A 21,289-nucleotide genomic window follows, 5' to 3' on the forward strand; every position below is an offset into this window, starting at 1 on the left:
TTCTTGTACCTCATTTGATGTGTGGATTATGTTTTGGGTATTCCAGTTTTCTAGGTTAATAACCACTTATTAGTGAGTGCATACCATGATTCACCTTTTGAGTCTGGGTTACCTCACTTAGTATGATGTTCTCTAGCTCCATCTATTTGCCTACGAATTTCATGAATTCATTGTTTCTAATGGCTGAATAGTACTCCATTGTGTAGATATACCACATTTTTTGCATCCACTCTTCTGTTGAGGGATACCTGGGTTCTTTCCAGCATCTGGCAATTATAAATAGGGTTGCTATGAACATAGTAGAGCATGTATCCTTATTACATGGTGGGGCATCCTCTGGGTATATGCCCAGAAGTGGTATAGCAGGATCTTCTGGAAGTGAGGTGCCCAGTTTTCGGAGGAACCGCCAGACTGATTTCCAGAGTGGTTGTACCAATTTGCAACCCCAGCAGCAGTGGAGCAGTGTTCCTCTTTCTCCACACCCTCTCCAACACCTGCTGTCTCCTGAATTTTTAATCTTAGCCATTCTGACTGGTGTAAGATGAAATCTTAGGGTTGTTTTGACTTGCATTTCTCTAATGATTAATGAAGTTGAGCATTTTTTAAGATGCTTCTCCGCCATCCAAAGTTCTTCAGGTGAGAATTCCTTGTTTAACTCTGTACCCCATTTTTTAATAGGGTTGTTCAGTTTTCTGGACTCTAACTTTTTGAGTTCTTTATATATATTGTATATTAGCCCTCTATCTGATGTAGGATTTGTGAAGATCTTTTCCCAATTTGTTGGTTGCCGATTTGTCCTCTTGATGGTGTCTTTTGCCTTACAGAAACTTTGTAATTTTATGAGGTCCCATTTGTCGATTCTTGCTCTTAGAGCATACGCTATTGGTGTTCTGTTCAGAAACTTTCTCCCTGTACCGATGTCCTCAAGGGTCTTCCCCAGTTTCTTTTCTATTAGCTTCAGAGTGTCTGGCTTTATGTGGAGGTCCTTGATCCATTTGGATTTGAGCTTAGATAGTACTATACTTTGTTATCGTACTGGGTAATTTTTAAGTCGACTTGACCGAAGCTAGAGTCATCTAAGAGGAGGGAATCTCAACTGATAAAATGTCTCCATAAATGGGGGTTGCAGGCAAGCCTGGGAGGCATTCTCATAATCAGTGATGAGTGTGGGAGGGTCCAGGCTATTGTGGTGGGGCTACCCCTGGGCAGGTGGTCCTGGGTTTTTGTTTGGTTGGTTGGTTCGTTGGTTTGGTTTTTTGGATTTGGTTTTTTCGAGGCAGGGTTTCTCTGTGTAGCCCTGGCTGTCCTGGAATTCACTCTGTAGACCAGGCTGGCCTCGAACTCAGAAATCCGTGGGCCTCTGCCTCCCAGAGTGCTGGGATTACAGGCATGCGCCCACCACTGCCCGGTCTGGGTTCTATAAGAAAACTGAACAAGCTATGGAGAGCAAACCAGTAAGCAGCACTCCTCCACATCCTCCACATCCTCCACATCCTCCACATCCTCCACATCCTCCACATCCTCCACATCCTCCACATCCTCCACATCCTCCACGTGACTGCCTGCCTCCAGGCTACTGCCTTGACTGCAGTCAAGTTCCATATGCAGTCCAGAACTGGGATATGGAACTGTAAACATGCTAAACCCTTTCCCACACAAGTGGGGTTTGTTATCCTCTTTCCTCTTTTCCCCTCCTCAAACCCCTATCACACCCTCCTCCCCCTACTTCTATGAGGGTGCTCCCCCACCCATCCACACACTCCCTGCCTCACTGTCCTACCATTCCCCTACACTGGGAAGTTTACAGAGGGGAAACCAGGAAAAGGGATAACATTTAAATAACATGTAAATAAAGAAAATATCCAATAGGAAAAAAAAAGAAAAAATTTAATTAAGTAAAAACAAAATGATTGGGGATGGGGGGGAAAAGTGGCTTTTGGTCATGTTGTTTCATCACAGCAATAGAAACCGTAAGATGGTTATTGAAAGATAAGGACTTTGACAAGTATGAGATTGTACCCTCTTAACAAGCTAAGTTAGCCTGGCACAATTCCATGAACACTGGGAAAAAAATGAAAAACTGTGTATCCATGTGTCTTCCTATCTAAGACTGGAGGCTATGGGCTTTTTTGTAAGGCATATCCATTTTATCACATAGTACACAGAGAAGTAATGAACCCAGCTAGATGTCTTTAGAGCATCTCGTGTTAATTTATCTGCAAGGTGTGTACCAATCCCCGCACAAACTACAGTTTTGTCTAAGTGGCTTGGAGCAACACTGTGGTTCTAGAACACACTGCTTGATCTGAAATCTTGTCCCTAGCTGGACACTATCAGGACATGATGAAATGTCTTTATTTTATTTTAGGGTTATTTATTTCACACACATACACATACATACACACACACACACACACACATACACACATATGCATTTTGCCTACATGTATGTATATGCCTCATAGGCATTCCTTGTATTCAACGAGACCAGTATGTGATATTGGATCTTCTGGAACAGGAGTTATGGAAGGTTTTGAGCCACCATATTGGTCCTAGATATTGAATCCAAGTCTTTAAGAACAAGTGCTCTTAACCTCTGAGCCTTCTCTCCAGCCCCTAGGGGTCCTCACTTAGTGGATGGGCATGACAGAAGCCCATCCTCCAGTTTTGTTTCATGGTCTCAAGGCGGTGGTTTTACTCTATTACACCTTTCTGCCATGAAAGCCCACCTTAATGGAGCCAACCAGCCATAGACCGAACCTCTAAGTTCAAATCAAACCATTTTCTTTACAAATTGATTGTCTCTTCAGAAATTATAGTCATGTAAAAGACTCTAATCCCATTAAAAAAAAAAAGACATGGAAACTCCAGACTATCTCCCAAGAGAGGTGCACAGACTTACCCAATCAAAACATTTCAAAAAGTTTTAGATCACCCTTGGATATCTAGATCCATGTACTAATTCTTGTTTAAACTGGTTTGGGCTGCAGCCCAGTGAAAAGATGTAGGACCTGCAAGTGTGGCACCCCAAGGTCAATTCCTAGTACTGAATAAATATCTGGTCATATACAACCTAATATGAAATTAAGGGAATGGGAGGAGTTTATTAATTCAGAAAAGCATAAGCAAGGATGCTGGAGAGAATATAGGTGGCATTAAAGGAGAAAAAATAAGAATTTGAATCTCCCAATTTTATATTAAATAATCATTTTTAAAATGAAGGTAGCATTTAATTTACTCAAAGTGTTTGTTTACAAAGAGATATTATTTCATTTGTTTTTCTAGCATAATAAAGGTGTTCCTTTCCCATGAGAACTAAATATTAAAAATTCCATTCTAACACAAAAGTAGTCCTATGACTTTAGTGAAAAATGCCAGTCTACAATTATACACATCTGTGAACTGTATACATACAAATTTCACACAAAATGGCATGTGACATTTCACCTTTTCTCTAATGTATGAATATTAGCTTTTGTGCTTTTAAAATACGTGATTCATTTAGAATACTCACTAAGTTATGGGGTATCCGGTGAGGGATCTTTCAAGGATGGATATAGAGAATGTCGTGTTGAAAACAGATAAAAATGGAATTAGAACAGGAAATTTAAAGGGACTGGGGCCAGGGTAAAGGAAGGAAAAGTGACATTAGAGAGTGTTTGAAATGTCAAATGAAAACCTGCTAGTGTTGAAGCTCCCCATGGGAGAAAATAACCCAACAAGACATTATATGCCACCAAATAAATACTAGGAATAAATTACACCTTTTTGCATTAGGTGTTCCATAGGTACACCCAAAATCCTCAGCTACAATAGGCCAATATTATTGGTTACTCTGTACAATTTGACAGCCAGATTCTAATGCTGAAGATCCCACATATTTTGGTCATAGAACATGGAGAAAGCTAGATGCTGTTTGACTGGAAGGAAACATGACCTCTTCTGGCTAGCATTCATACTGCTAGAAGGTTCAATAAACACTACTAGAGAAGAAAAGCAATCATAAAAATCATAAAGCTACAAACTCTGTAAGCTATAATAACCACCTGATTGCGAGATACGCCCATTGATGAATGGAACCCATACTTGATATTGTTAATGAAGACAGGAACCTGAGACTACATAGGCCATGATCCCCATGTGAAATCCTACTAAATTTTTGCTAAATAAACTTAGCAATAAAATGTCTCCTCGTGGCATATTACTATACCCATCATGTAGCCATGCAACACTCATTACAGAAGTGTCTTCTTTCAGTAGGTAATAAACAGCAACCACAACTAGACAATTGCAGAAAGTGAGAGATATTGGAGTACCTAGCCCTAAATGGAATGGCTCTATCAAACCTCATAGTGGGTTGGTCTAATGATGCTTGTATTCTAATGATAAATACTGGCTTTCAAGATCTTGTCCCTGACAAGCAGATCCTCACATACACCAAGTGATGTATGTAAGCCCTGCTCTCCAATTTAACTGGGCAATAAAAGGAGTTCCTGTGATTGGGCAAGAGAGGGAGAAAGGTGGGAATTGAGGATCAAGTGAGAGGGTTGCAGGTAGAGAGATAGGAGAAGAAGATAGGAGGCCAAGGGAGGGAGAAACTGCCAAGAGAAGAGATGGACCACAAGCATGAGACCAGGAAAAACAGCAAGTTACAAGGGACATTATGGCCAGGGAATAAGTTAGAAGGGCTCCAAACCTGCCCAGTCTAGGCTTAGGGCAGGCAAATAAAATGCCTGGATTGTGTGTCTTTTATACAGGCTAGCTGGAATGTTTAATTCCTTTTTCAAAACCTCTCCCTTCTAGGCTAAGGGATCTAGGCAAAAGAGGGGCCAGAAAGATGAAAAGAGGTAAAAGATGACTTTAAGAAAATGACATTTTCCAGACCAAAAAAAAAAAAAAAAAAAAAAAAAACCCAGAACAAATATACACATGCATTCACAGAGGCTGTAATATTATGTACAATGCTGTAATATTATGTACAAACTCAAGCCAGATAAAATCCTAGCAAAGATGTGATGTGGGCGAAAAGTTCCACCCCTAGCCAAGATGCCACTCACAAATATTAGCTGTGGGACCAACCACAATCTGGGGCAGACCCCAGGCTCAGGAGATGTTGGTCAATACAAAACAAACTCCATGGTTTTTTGTGGTTTTTTTCTTTTGTAGAAACCAGTGTAGTCAAGGTCACTACAAGAAAAAAGCCAGCAGAATCAACTAACCAGGGCTCGTAGGGGTTCACGGAGACTGACCAACCATCACAGGGCCTGTATGGGTCTAACCTAGGTCCTCTGCATATATATTATGGTTTTGTAGCTTGGTCTTCCTGTGCAATTCCTAACAGTAGGAGCAGAGGCTATCTCTGACTTTTTTCCCTGCTTTCAGAACCCTTTTTATCATACAGGGTTGCTTTTCCCAGTCTTAATACAAAGAGAAATGCTTAGTCTTACTGCAACTTGTTATGCCATGTTTGGTTGATATCCATGGAAGACCTGCCTTTTTCTGAAGCAAAATGGAGGAGGAGTGAAATGAGGAGAGGGAAGGGACAGTGAGAGAACAAGGAAGGAAAACTTTAGTTGGCTTGTAAATATGAGAGAAAAAATTGTTAGCGATCATATTTTGATGAGTACTCTTGCCACAGAGAAGCCTTCTGCCAGTATAGTGAGATGCTCAGTGCTAAGCTTAAATGTAATGACTACATGCAACCTGTAGTTTTATGTCCACTTATTTCAAAATAAACTCAAATTATAAAAAAAGACAACTTACTTTGTTTGTGCAGAAAATGGTTACATATGAAAAAGATCATGTAGATAGATATAGATCATAAAATAAATACATTTAATACATTTAATGTTTCCATGTGTTCTCTGTGAAATAACAATCCATCCAAGAATAAATGCAGAATAAAGGACCAGTGCCTAAAGCAAAGTTTTATCCTTATATCTTGTAAATATGAAAGAGAGCTACTGTAAAAATAATTTAAAATATTAGCACTCACTTCTTTTTATTTTTATTTGTATTTTTAAAGATTTATTTATTATATGTAAGTACACTGTGGGTGCTTTTCAGACACGACAGAAGAGGGCATCCAATCTCATTACAGATGATTGTGAGCCACTGTGTGGTTGCTGGGATTTGAACTCAGGACCTCCAGAAGAGCAGTGGGTGCTCTTAACTGCTGAGCCATCTCTCCGGTCCTATTTTTATTTTTTAATTAAAATATAACTACGTCATTCTCCTCTCCTTTTTCCTACCCTTAATCCATCCCATGTCCCCCTCTCCAAATCATGGGTCCTCTTTTTGTAATTGTTATTGCTACACATATAAATGCCCAAATATATAAATACAACCTGATACGCCCATTGAGGATGATCTCACTTCTTGGTGCTTTATGCAAAGTTTAAGACAATGAAAATTTTTCAGGAAAAATAAATAATGGCATTTCTAAACATCATCAAGGTTTAAAATAACTCCCTGAAGCAGAAAAAGTAGTCATCAGAATCATCATGTCAGAGACTTCTCAGAGGCAAACAGGAGAATGTCATTGCACCTAACTAGTTACCTCACATAATCTGTTCAAGCCAGTGAATCCTAAACATTAGGAGCAACTCAGCTCTAAGATGGTGATGAATTATGAGTATACTCTTTACAGCAATAAAGTAGTAGGTGGGAAATAAATGTCTAACATGGGTGGCCATTTTTTTAATCTTTGGACCTCACAATATGACTATCATATGTGGTCAAAATAATACAATTTTTTTGCAAAATGGAAGTATATTCTGGGGGTTTTGAGACCGAAATATTGGCAGATTGATGAAAATATGTAAAGAAAAATCTCTTTGGATATTTGGCTAACCCTTTATGTTAAATTTCTTGGTTTTAAAGTGGAACACATCTAATTCAGAGGTGAACCAAATGGATATTCTGAGGGCAGATGAGTCGCTCTGTCTTGCAGGGAAACTTCTTAAGCTCAGGAGGTTAAACAACCCAAAGGCTTCAGGAAGTCCCTAAATCTAACCAGATATACTAGGTCCTGCCTCTCTAAGCAGAGAGAAGCTGTAAAGATTGCTGAGAGACACTCTTGAGCAAGCTAAGCTTTAGAAGATGCTCTGAAGTGTAAGATGCCCAGAATCAGAAACAGCTGAATTACCCAAAGAGGCTCAGACCATCTGAACTCCCAGACACAGATGGTCTCCAGCCCATAAGTTATGTGATGTGTTTGTCTAGCTTTTGTAATCTATCACCACCCTGGAGTGGGCTTGTGGTGATGCAGCTGTCATTGAGTCATTTTTGCTTCTGAAAGAAACCCCTCAGTCATATTCTTGTAAGTAAATCCAATTAAACCAATAAAACTTATTGGTACACACACCTGCATATGCATATACATTTATGGGGTACTCTCTGCAACATTGTAACTAAATATGTATAAAAATAACAGTCTAGAAAATGTGGTGTTAATCTAATTGATAAGACCTTTGTTGATTCCGGTAATACATATGTAGATGAGTTCAGAAAGCAGAACCCCTTATGGATGATTTCTGAAGAATAAGGTCTTTTAGAAAACACTAGTCTACAGAGCACCTTGGAAGGTCCGAACATTGGGTATGAGCAGCCAGAAGTAGAGTTCAAAGACCCTCTGGTCCTGGATGGCGAAATGGCTGCTCCACTCATACCCCTCCAGATGATGCCTGTGATATCAACTCAGAATGGCACTCAGCTGCAGATTGGTGTCCCTGACATTATTTTTTAATTATTATTTATCCCTCTCCTTCCCTCTTCCCCTCCTCTTCTCTTCCTCTTTTCTCTTCTTCTCTCTCCTTTTTCTCTCACTCTCTTTCTCTCTCCTCTCTCTTCCTCTCTCCCCTCTCCCCCTCCTTCCTTCCCTCTCTTCCCTCCTTCCCCCCTCCCCCCTCACACCCCATAGTTCACTGATACCACTGGGTAATCTTAGTCATAGATTTCTTGCTGCTAGTGACTATGAAAATAGATCCTTAGCTTTTATGTGATCATAGAAATCAGAAAAGGAAGTTGACTGGGCCTAATGTTAGCTGTAACTAGAAAGCTCATAGTACAATGGAAAGTCAATTAATTGGACATAGCAAAAACTAAAGTACATCCAGTGATGTAAACAATCTTCTCTGTTTATGTAAAAAGTCTGGAAATTTGAAACATTGTAAAACAGCCTCTGATCTTTACTCCTTCATGTAACATCTCATTAAATTGCAGATCCTCACACTAAATAGGTAGAATCTGGTTTGGTTTGGTTTGGTTTGGTTTGGTTTGCTTTGGTTTGGTTTGCTTTGGTTTGGTTTGGCTTGGTTTGGCTTTTTTACTCTAAGCAGGTCCTGGGGTTTGCTTTAACCAACAGAATGAGGTAGAGGCACTGGTGTTCCAAGTGGAAACCAATTTTTAGGGATCTTCTGTTTACTCTACTATGACTCTGTCATTACCATGAAAAGGATATGCTCAGCTTGTAGAAAGGGCACAGTGAGCAGAGCTGGCCTAGAATAATTAGCCCACTTGAACTCAACCTAGATCAGCCAACTCTTAGTTAAGCCCCAATAGCACAAGGGAGCCCAGCAACAGACCAACTAAATCCCATAATAGTAAAAAAAAAAAAATCACTTTTGTATGCAGTAACCCTTCATGGACTTTTTTATCCCAGCATTGTTGCAATAGATAACTGGCACAAGAATAAAAAAACAAGCTGAGAAAAATATGAAAACTTAGAGCTCTTTAAGAGCCCAATTTCTGCCTTAATTTATAGCTTCTATTTTATGGTATAGTGTGGCATGTTAGCTATCACATCTAAATTCCATTAACATAAAATTAAAGATATAATATTCATAAACCCCAAAAGATGTTGTCTTATGAACTTTCAATGCTATATAGTTTGTTTGTTTTTTAACCAAAGGGCAGAGGGCCTTTTGAATTTTCCCAGAAAAATGTTCTAGCCATCTGAATAACTCAGCTGGCATTAACAAGTACAAAAAAAAAATCAGCATTCCTGTTTTTTACCCTCTTTAATAATCCCAGAGTACAATGACCAGTTCAACCTAGACTGAAAGACTAGCTTTGAAAACACAATGGGAATGTGATAAAAAGAGGTAGATGTAGGAAAGGAGTAGCTTCTGTACACACATGTGGGCTGCCTCTCCACTCCAACACACACACATACACACACACACACATACACACACAGTTTTGAAATGCTTTTCCTACTAGCACAACCTGACCTTTTAGAACCTGCTCATCTTGATTCTCAGAGAATCCTCCTTTCCAACCCCTGCAGGGCGAACAGTGAGAAATGACTACCTCTATGCGCTGGCACACTGACCTCAGATGGGAAGATCATATCGGTCTCCCTTCCTGAAATTTTGTAATTGAGATACACCAACTATACACCCCAATACTGAGGACCAGAAAGAACTACAGTATAGCCATTTGCTACATCACACCTGCCTAGGTATTAAAGGTCAGACTCCAGAAAGGATGAAGAATGAACTATATGAGGAGGGATAAATGGAGAGACAGAAGTTTCTAGTGGCTTCCCTAGCTTTAGCTCTCTCTCAAATCCAGAGCAAGTATTCTCTCGCCTCCTTTACTGCAAAATCCCTCCTCAGCCAGAGTACATTAATCACTTTCTTCTTGATATTCCCATAAAGATTTTTAAACTCTACAATCGCTCAAATTATGTTTTCACTTATTTTTCCATTCCTGGGACCTAGTAAATGACTTACCCAATGCTAAACAAATGACTGCATGAATAGAGGAACACATTAGAAGATTGGGAAATGCAACTAAACACAGTGAACATTGTGCATGGGCACGGGTGCTGGAAGGGTTGAGTGCATTTGGAGTACAGCAAAGCTGCAGCTCGCTGTTGAGGAGGTTAGAAGCTCTATCTGAGAAAATAGCTAAGAACTTCAAGATGAAAATAAGATGTGATCTTAAGCACTTCCTTTTCCCCCATGAGCCCTCCTGAGTCCCTAAGGAAAGGCAGCAAGATCAGTTCAACAACCTGCTCATTCATCTGATGTGTTCGTACATCTACAGGAGCTGGCTTTGGTGGAGAGGCACACTGAAGCAGTAAGAGACGCAACAGTCTCAAACACACCTTCAGGTCAGCCAGGGTAGTGTGTCCCATTCATTCTGACAGCTGACTGTGAAAGGTGCCTCCACAGTCTGCAAGATGGGTCATCAGGTAAAGGTGTTGCTGCAAAGCCCAGTGATCTGATTTCAATTCCTGGGACTCACAAGGTGGAAGGAGAGGCTGAGAATGAGTTCCTGCAGGTCCTGTGACTTCCACACGCATGCCCTGGAAAACACACACACACACACATACATACACACACACACACAAACATACACACACACAAACATACACACACACACAAACATACACACACACACATACATACACACACACAAACATACACACACAAACATACACACACACACACATACATACACACACAGACACAAACATACACACACAAACACACACACATGCACACACGAGAGAGAGAGAGAGAGAGAGAGAGAGAGAGAGAGAGAGGAGAGAGAGAGAGAGAGAGAGAGAGAGAGAGAGAGAGAGAGAGAAATGTAGGGCTGATGTCAAGATGTCAAGCATTCTGGACTTGATTGACACATGAAGATGCAAACAAACATAAAAGCAAAACCATGGTATCATTTCCTTGTCAGAGTACACACCCTGAAATGGAATGCACAGCAATAATTCAACGGTACTGTACACATTTAAACCTGAAGAATTTTTGTGGCATATGCTTTGAAAAAATTGAAATGAACCTTCATGGCTCAATGTTATATTTAAAAAAAAAAAAAAAAAAAAAAAAAACCATCCCTGACCTCAAGCTGTATAATAGAGCAATAGTGCTAAAAACTGCATAATATTGGTACCAAGACAGGCAGGTGGATCAATGGAATAGAATTGAAGACCCAGAAATAAACCAACACACATATGGTCACTTGGTCTTTGACAAAGGAGCTAAAACCATCCAGTGGGGGGGGGGGGGGAGACAGCATTTTCAACAAATGGTGCTGGTTCAATTGGTGGTCAGCAGGTAGAAGAATGAAAATTGATCCATTCTTACCTCCTTGTACAAAGCTCAACTCCAGGTATATAAAGGACCTCCACATAAACCAGATACACTGAAACTAATAGACAAGAAAGTGGGGAAGAACCTGGAGCACATGGGCACAGGGGAAAACTTCCCGACTAGAACACCAGTTTCTTATGCCCTAAAATCAACAATTGACAAATGGGACCTCATAAAATTGAAAAGCTTCTGTAAGGCAAAGAACACTGTCAATGGGACAAAATGGCAATCCACAGATTGGGATAAGATCTTTACCAACCCTACATCCAATAGAAGGCTAACATCTAAAATATACAAAGAACTCAAGAAGTTAGATTCCAGAGAACCAAATAACCCTATTTAAAAATTGGGTAGAGAGCTAAACAGAGAATTCACAACTGAGGAATCTCAAATGGCTGAGAAGTACTTAAATGTTCAAAGTCCTTAGTCATCAGGAAAATTCAAATCAAAAGAACCCTGAGATTCCACCTCACACCAGTAAGAATGGCTAAGATCAAAAACTCAGGCAACAGCAGATGCTGGAGAGGATGTGGAGAAAGAGGAACACTTCTCCAATGCTGGTGGGATTGCAAGCTGGTACAACCACTCTGGAAACCAATCTGGCCATTCTGAGAAAATTGGCAATAGTCCTACCTGAAGACCTAGCTATACCACTCCTGGGCATATACCCAAAAGATGCTCCAACATTTAACAAGGAAACATGTTCCGCCGTGTTTATAGCAGCCTTATTTATAATAGGCAGAAGCTGAAAATAACCCAGATGTCCCTCAACAGAAGACTGGGTGCAAACAATGTGGTACATTTACACAATAATGTACTACTCTGCTATTAAAAACAACGACTTCATGAATTTCGCAGGCAAGTGGATAGAACTAGAAAATATCATCCTGATGAAGCAACTCAGACACAAAAGAACACTCAATGATGATGGGATATTAGCCCAAAAACTCACAAAGCCTATGATACAACCCACAGACCATATGGAGATTAGGAGGAAAGAAGACCAAGGTATGGATGCTTCAGTTCTGCATTGAGGGGGGGAACAGAGTGATTGTTTGAGGTGGAGGGAAGAGGGACCTGGGAGGAAAATACGAGGGGAAGAAAATAAGGGGGTCAATAACTTGAGGAGACAGGAGGTACAGAGGGTCAGGAAATAGAATAAAAACATGTAACTGGGGGGTGAGTACTGAGGATACCCACTGGAGGGTCCCAGGGAAGGGAGAGGATCCCAGGACCAAACACAGATGATTTTAGCAGAAAAGGGGAGATAGACCCTGTAGAGACCACCTCCAATAGATAAACAGCCCCGGTTGTGGGATGGAGCCACACACCCATCTAAAAGTTTGTTTAACCCAGAAATGTTCCTCTCCAAAGAAAGAAAAGGGACAAAAAAGAATAGAGCAGAGATTGAAGGAAGGACCATCCGAGGACAGCCCCACCTGGGGATCCATCCTGCCTGCAGACACCAAAACCAACACTGTTGCTGTGGTCAAGAAGTGCTTGCTGACAGGAACCTGGTGTGGTGGTTGGGAGGCCCTGCCAGCAACTGACCATTGCAGAGTGGATGCTTGGAGCCAACCATCAGACTGAGCTCAGGGACCCTGGTGCAGGAGCTGGCGGAAGGACTGGAGGAGCAGAGGGGGATTGCAACCCCATTGGAAGAACAACATGACCACCCAATGTTCCCAGAGACAAGACCACCAACCAAGGAGTGTACCTGGATGGGCCCATGGCTCCAGAAACACAGGTAGCAGAAAATGGCTTTGTCTGACATCAATGGGAGGGGAGGCCCTTAGTTCTGTGGAGGTTTGATGCCCCAGTGTAGGGGGATGCTGGAGGGATGGGGCTGGAGAGGATGGGTAGGTGGGGGAGCACCCTCCTAGAGGCAAAGGGAAGGGAGGAGAAGGAGGTTGTGGGATGGGTGACTTGTGGAGGGATATTCGGGAAGTGGGATATCATTTGAGAGGTAGACAAATGGAATGATTAACTTAAAAAAAAAAAGATAAGAGGGGAATTACTCATAAACAGCCACAAGTTAAATTTACCACTAATTACTACATATGTAATCAACATCCAAAGGGATTTGGCACCAATAACTGGACAAAACCAGTTTCCTAACTTCTCACTCCAGTTCAACTTTTATTCAAATAGCATTGCTATAAGAAATAAAATGATAGTTATCATGCTGACGACTGAGTTACAAGAATAATCTTATATTCCTTAGCTCTCCTTGAACACATATCCAAAGGTAACTTATAATCAGGACCTTCTATGTCTACAGTGGGACTAAAAATGAAGTCAATAACACCTTTCTTTCCCCCACTCAAAGGATTCTCTGAGGCGTTAGAGAAATAACATAAAAGGTAAAGCTGCATTGGTGTTAAAATGTCAGTTATTGTTCCTTGAGTTGTTGTGATAGAGTGTGGTTTAAATGCGAACCAATTGAGTGTTTCTAATTTTGTACCCCAGAACCCTTCCACTCTCATGCAGAGCTGAAGTCTATAGCCCTTTCCGCCAAGCAGAAGCTGCCTAGAATAACTTGACAGCATAAAGAAGGGCATAAGAGCGTGGATACTTTGAAGCCCCTCGGAGAAGGGCGCAGGAGGTGTGAGGCTGTCTATGTCTGCTTTCTCCTCCCAACACTGGATAAAGGGAGAGTGGAAAACATGCTGAGGACAAACAACACTGACAACAGACATGAAGCACAAACTGAGACAGGCTGAGCCTCACCCCAATTTATCTCCTCCAGGAAGGACAACAACAGGAACATGAGGAATTGAAAGGAAGCGCTTGTTTGCTGATTTACACTTTGTCATAATGTTTTTAAAAAGTGTTTTGTTATGATCAATAATCCTTTTCTGGGAGGAAGTATAAAGATTCATGAGGGCAGGCAACATCTTTGTATTTTGTCACCATGTTTTCAGCATCGAATACAAAGACTGGTATAGAGTAAATGCTTAAAAACCATTCAGGGAGGGATAGAGTAGCAGACATGAATAATATCTCAGCATGACTCATAAAAAGAATGAAAGTCCCTATGCAGAAGGCAGGCACCACTGAAAAAATATTTTCTCCCTTTATATAGTTCTCTTTGGATCTTATTTTCTGTGTTTCTCTGTCCATATTTATCTGCCTCAGTCTCCATCTCTCCTTCTCTGTCTCTATCTCTGTCTCTGTCTCTGTCTCTGTCTCTGTCTTTGTCTGGCCTCCCTGATTTGGATGCATGCAAGGAGGTGGGGAGGAAAAGAGAGAGGAAAAGAAGAGATAGAGGGAAGAAATAAAGGAAAGGAAAGATGGAGGAGAGAAGAGGAGAGAGTAATGGAAGGGAAGAAAAGGAGGGAGGGAGAGAGGGAGGGAGGGAAAGGGGGGGAGAGAAGGAAGGAAGGAAGGATGGAGGGAGGGAAGGAGGGAAGGAAGGAGGGAGGGAGGGAAGGAGGGAGGGGAGGAGGGAGGGAAGGAGGGAGGGAGGGAAGGAGGGAGGGAAGGAAGGAAGGAGGGAGGGAGGGAAGGAAGGAGGGAGGGAGGGAAGGAAGGAAGGAGGGAGGGAGGGAAGGAAGGAGGGAGGGAGGGAAGGAAGGAGGGAGGGAAGGAGGGAGGGAGGGAAGGAAGGAGTGAGGGAAAGAAGGGAGGGAGGGAAGGAGGGAGGAAGAGAAGGAGGGAGGGAGGGAGGGAAAGAGGGAGGGAGGGAAGGAGGGAGGGAAGGAAGGAGGGAAGGACAGAGGCTTAGCTAAAGAATGTTGACTAATGAGAGGTAATAGTATCTGGATCATAAAAGATTTGAGAAATAATTTTAGCAAATAGATGAAGAAGAAAAATAGCTACAAAACAGCCTTGTCCTCCCTGTTCCCTTTATACAAACATATTATTTTAAAAATCATAACCATCTGGACTACTTTGGGAGCAGGGCAGAGGCCGTCTGTGTTCCTTTAAAGTTAGGATAGATTGTGAGCATACAGTCAGGCATTATGAAACACATCTGGTGACTAACTTTGAGTCTCACAGATCTCAATTCCCATCCTATTGCTGGCTCTAAGTTAAGTTACTTAATCTCTCAACTCTGGAAGATTTTTGTGCAGGAAAAAAATAGAGGACATGTGAGCTGCCCCACAGAGTAGCTATGAGGACTAAGCCAACAAGTATAGGTATAGGTAGAGTGTGTTCAGGAAACTGCCTACAATGGCAGGCATTATTATTCCAAATCCGACTGCTTTGCTATCTGCTGCTAAGTAAAGGATTATTACTATTCCTGTTGAAGGAAATGCCAGTGCTGCTTAGCAGAGTGACAATGGCCTGCCTAATAGAAGATGCTTTGTTTCGAATCTTTATTACACAGATGCTAAAAGCTGTGCAATAATGACTGCTCCATGCCCCAGTGGAATGAGTGTATTATGAAGGAAAAAGTTATCTCCTCATTAGGCATGTAAGGTGTGCTGTGAACCAGACAGTGACATGTCAAGTGTCACATATCAAATGATAGCTTCCTGCTATCATTTATCATCTTGTCATCTTTAAGTCAAGAAATATATGTAAGTGCATAACAATTTAATGTTATTTTAATTTCTTTCTTAAAAAAATTTTTTTTCTTTTAAAACTGCAGTTTTTGTTGGATAGCTCTGGGGTTGGGAGCTTAACACCAGACATCATCCCTGCAGTGTGCTTCAATCTATCACCATCGAAATTAAAATTTCAAGTGACTGTGGTTCGGAAGTGGATTGCCTCTGGTTTGCATAGCCACACAATATATTCATTGTTGTGACTCACTTTGCATAAATCAATCTCATTAATATCGTATTCATCTACTAGCTTTCCAGAGTCCTGAATCAAGTTAATTCTCTGAAGGAGGAAGTGTCAGCGCTGAGGCAGCTAGGGAAATCTGCATAATTCCACTCCATCACTATTCAATAAAATCCGTACTACTGAAGGTCATGTGGTTTATTAGCAAATTCAAAGTCTGACACCTCCATATTTCTCTTTGAATTAAAAGCGTAGGTATATATCTATATAGAATATACACAGAATAGGTGGGTAAATGCTAAAGACCACAACTGGCCATCCAAGCTGTGACAATCACTCACGGCTCATGCCCTTCAAGGAAATTCTACTGGAAGTCCCACCTTAAAAAAGAAGAGGAGAGGCATTGTCTTACTGATACTCACAGCAACGAACCTTATTTTCTGTGACAGTGAGAGCAATGGCCGTACTGTTAGACGCAGAGGTACTGTGGAGAAACAGGCAGCCACACTCCCTAGTGACTCACAGAATACTTTTGGAGGCAAGCACAGATGAGCTCTACAGCTGGGTTTTGTATGAAGCCATCTTTTAAAACAATTCCTCAGAGAACAAGATGAGAATTACTAAAGAGGCCAAGAGACTCCTTCCCGGTTCAGTGGAGCCGCTTAGAAGGCTGATAATGAATGGACAGTCAAACACAAGACACTTCTTAGTCTGCACAAGGAATGGGTGTCTGTTTCATGGGATCTCAATAGCATAATTGCCTCCTCTCAGCCAAATGTACTGCAGATGATGAGTTTTCTCTCCACATAGCAAGTACCTTACAACGACTGTATCTCCACCTCCTCCTCAGTGTTTCCCTATAAACAGTTCAGAGAATAAGACATGTCATTCCGTTTGTATGAAGTACAAGATGACAGAAATAGAAAATAAACTCATATCTACACTCCCCTCTTCTCCTCCTAGGTTCTCATCTCCTTCATTTATAGTGATCCAGTATAGGATTTGAGAACAGTGTCTTGCTAAATTTTCCTCTACTTTTCTTTTTTTGAAAATAGATTTTTTTCCAGACCACATAGTCTAATTCGTTTCCCCTCCTCCAGCTCCTCTGAGCTCCTCCCCAAGCTCCCTTCCCATCTAGATCCACATGTTTTCTGTCCCTTGATAGAAACCAAACAGGTATCTAAAAAACAATAATAAAATAAAATGAAATAAAAAAAACAGAAGAAAAAGAGCCAAAGAAATCCATGAAAAACACATACAGATGCAGACACACACACACACACACACACACACACACACACATCCATACACCCAAGAATCCTTTAGAAACACAAAACCAGAAGCCATAATGTGCAAAGAGACCTGTAAGATGGACAAAGGACCTCCAAAGGTGCCATTGACTTCGCTTTGTGCTGGCCACGTACTGCTGGGCAGGGCCCCTGGCCTTAATTTCAGTAAGTGAGATCCCAAGTGAGACTCTGTTGAAGAAAACTACATTTTTTTCTAAGTTGAACTCATTGTTTAATTAATTTTTTTATTTATTTACACTTCAGATGTTATCCCCTTTCCTGGTTTCCCCTCTGCACACCCCCATCCCATGCCCCCTTACCCTGCTTTTATGAGTGTGCTCGCCCACCCACCTACGCACTCCTGACTCCACCCTCTCATCCCTCTACACTGGGGTATCAAGCTTTCACAGGACCAAGGCCCTCCCCTCCCACTAATGCCTGATAAGGCCCCTTCAGCTCCTTCAGTCCTTCCCCTAACTCCTCCATTGGGGTCCCTGTGCTCAGTACAATGGTTGGCTGTGAGCATCTACATCTGTATTGGTCAGGATCTGACAGAGCCCTTCAGGAGACAGCTGTATCAGGCTCCTGTCAGCGAGCACTTCTTGGCATCAGCGATAGTGTCTGGGTTTGGTGTCTGTATGTGGGATGGATCCCCAGGTAGGACAGTCTCTGGATAGCCTTTCCTTCAGTCTCTGTTCCACTCTTTGTCCCTGTATTTCGTTTAGACAGGAGAAATTCTGGGCTAAAATGTTAGAGATGGGTGTGTAGCCCCATCCCTCAACGGGGGCACTGTGAGGGGGCTCCGGGCATGCCTAACCCCTGGATATGGTCTCCCATATGGACAGTTTCTCCCTCCCCTTTGTAGGGTATTTCAGCTAATGTCCTGGGAAGCTCTTGCTTTCCTGGCATCTGGGACTTTCTGGTTGCTACCCCCAGTTTGCCATCCCCCATTGCTATACACATTTGTTTTTTAACTTGTGAGTGGTTATCAGTACAAGGTAGCTGCTGGGTTAGTGATGCAACCTTGTGTCCACATCTCTCAGTGCTGGGACCCGCTGAGACTGCAGTTATAGACAATTGTGAGCGGTCATGTGGGTGCTTGGAATTGAAAAGAGGACCTCAGGAAGAGCAGTCAGTGCTCTTAACCACTGGACCATTCCTCTAGCCATCATGATGGAATTTTTTAGAGCCTCTTATATATATATATTCATATCATCTGCAAATACGATACCTTGACATCTTCCTATTGATACCTTATTGGTCTCCTTACTTCACTGTCTTACTGATCTAGCTAAGATTTCTAGTGCTATACTGAATGGATCTGGAAAGAGTGGGCAACCTTGTCTTTCTCCTGATTTCAGTAGAATTGCTTTGAGTTTCCTTCCATTGAGGTTGATGTTAGCTGTGGACTTCCTGAAAATCACCTCCATTATTTGGAGGCATGTCCCTTGAATTCTTAGTCTCTGTAGGACTTTTAACAGGAAGGATGTTAGATCTTGGCAAAGGTCTTTCCTGCATCTAATGAGATGATCATATGGGCTTTGTTTCTTGGGATGTTTATAAGGTGGATTAAAATTGTTGATTTATGTGTGTTAAACAATCCCAGCATCTCTTGGATGAAGCCTACTTGACAAAATCAAAATAATTGTTGATCTTAGAGTCTGTGCTGCCTGTATTCTGTTTATTAAATCCTCTCCTGTGCCAATGAGTTCAAAACTATTGCCCACTCTTTATTCTATCAGACTTAGTGTATCTGTTCTTATGCTCAAGTTTCTCATACATTAGAAGTTGAATTTCGTGCAGATTGATAGGTATGGATCTGTTTGCATTCTTCTGCACACAGCCCTTCAGTTTAACCAGAACCACCTGGTGAAGATGGTGTCTTTTTTCCAATGTTTATTTCCTTGTCTAAAACAAGTGTCCATATATGTATAGATATCTGGGTCTTCAATTCTAGTACATTGATAAATACTTCTGGTTTTATGCAAATACCATGCTGTTTTTTATTACTATGCCTCTATAACTTGAGATCAGGGACACTGATACCTTTAGTGGGTCTTTTACTATTAGAATCGTATTAGCTATAGTGTGTGTGTGTGTGTGTGTGTGTGTGTGTGTGTGTGTGTCTAATTGAAAATTCTCTCTTCAAGATCTGTGAAGAACAGTGTTGGAGTTTTGGTGGAGATTGGATCTGTAAATTGCTTTTAGTAGAGTGTCCATTTTTTCTGTATTAATCCTATTTCATCCATACATGAGGGATTATTTCATCTTCAGATACATTCTTCAATTTCTCTCTTCCATGTCTTAAAGTTTTTAATCACACAAATCTTTCATTTGCTTGTTTAGAGCTACCCTAAGAAAATATTGCGGTAATGTGAAAGGAAACGATGCACTAATTTCTTTCTCAGTCTGTCATTTAATTAGTTAGGAAGGCTACTGATTTGCATGTATTAACTTTGTATCCTACTTCTTTGCTAAAAGTGTTGATTAGATTTAGGGAGTATGCCATGTTTCTGGGATGCAGTAGAAATATATTCTGCTTTTGGACACAATCTGTTAGCCTGGATCTTTTTATTTGAGAACCAATGACCTTGAGAGTTATCAATAAGCAATGTTTGTTGATTCCTGCTATTTTGTTATTGTGCTGTGGTTTCCCTATCCCCCTTTTTTTTTATTTTTTTATTCGATATAATTTATTTACATTTCAAATGATTTCCCCTTTTCTAGCCCCCCCATTCCCTGAAAGTCCCGTAAGCCCCCTTCTCTTCCCCTGTCCTCCCACCCACCCCTTCCCACTTCCCCGTTCTGGTTTTGTCGAATACTGCTTCACTGAGTCTTTCCAGAACCAGGGGCCACTCCTCCTTTCTTCTTGTACCTCATTTGATGTGTGGATTATGTTTTGGGTATTCCAGTTTTCTAGGTTAATATCCACTTATTAGTGAGTGCATACCATGAGTCACCTTTTGAGTCTGGGTTACCTCACTTAGTATGATGTTCTCTAGCTCCATCCATTTGCCTAAGAATTTCATGAATTCATTGTTTCTAATGGCTGAATAGTACTCCATTGTGTAGATATACCACATTTTTTGCATCCACTCTTCTGTTGAGGGATACCTGGGTTCTTTCCAGCATCTGGCAATTATAAATAGGGCTGCTATGAACATAGTGGAACATGTATCCTTATTACATGCTGGGGAATCTTTTGGGTATATGCCCAGGAGTGGTATAGCAGGATCTTCTGGAAGTGAGGTGCCCAGTTTTCGGAGGAACCGCCAGACTGATTTCCAAAGTGGTTGTACCAATTTGCAACCCCACCAGCAGTGGAGGAGTGTTCCTCTTTCTCCACATCCTTGCCAACACCTGCTGTCTCCTGAATTTTTAATCTTAGCCATTCTGACTGGTGTAAGATGAAATCTCAGGGTTGTTTTGATTTGCATTTCCCTAATGACTAATGAAGTTGAGCATTTTTTAAGGTGTTTCTCTGGCATCCAAAGTTCTTCAGGTGAGAATTCTTTGTGTAACTCTGTACCCCATTTTTAATAGGGTTGTTTGGTTTTCTGGAGTCTAACTTCTTGAGTTCTTTATATATATTGGATATTAGCCCTCTATCTGATGTAGGATTGGTGAAGATCTTTTCCCAATTTGTTGGTTGCCGATTTGTCCTTTTGATGGTGTCCTTTCCCTTGCAACTTTTAATATTATTTCTTTGTTCTGTATGTTTATTGTTTTAGTTATAATGTGTCATGGGGAATTTCTTTTCTTAGCCTATCTACTTGGTGTTATATATGCTCTTGTGCCTTGATGGGCATTTCCTTCTTTTTTCCCCACATAATACTTTTATTGATTCCCTAGGAGTTTCATATCATGCATTCCTGTCACAATCCCTTCCCAGTCCTTCCATGTCTGCCCTACTTTGTGACACACAGATTCAGTTAAAAAATTAATTAATTAATTAATTAATTAAAAATTAAAATAAGAACAAATGGGGAAAGTCCACTTTGTGCTATCTATACACTCACTGCAGCATGGTCAAACGTTCGGTGACCTCCCCCTTAAATAGAACTGAGTGAGTCCTTCCCCTCCCACACCTCCACCAGAAGCCATCAATTGTAAAATATCTCTATCATACTTTTTAAGAGTTCTCTCCAG

The sequence above is a fragment of the Apodemus sylvaticus genome, chromosome 19 (assembly GCF_947179515.1).
Source record: "Apodemus sylvaticus chromosome 19, mApoSyl1.1, whole genome shotgun sequence".
NCBI classification, from domain to species: Eukaryota; Metazoa; Chordata; class Mammalia; order Rodentia; family Muridae; genus Apodemus; species Apodemus sylvaticus.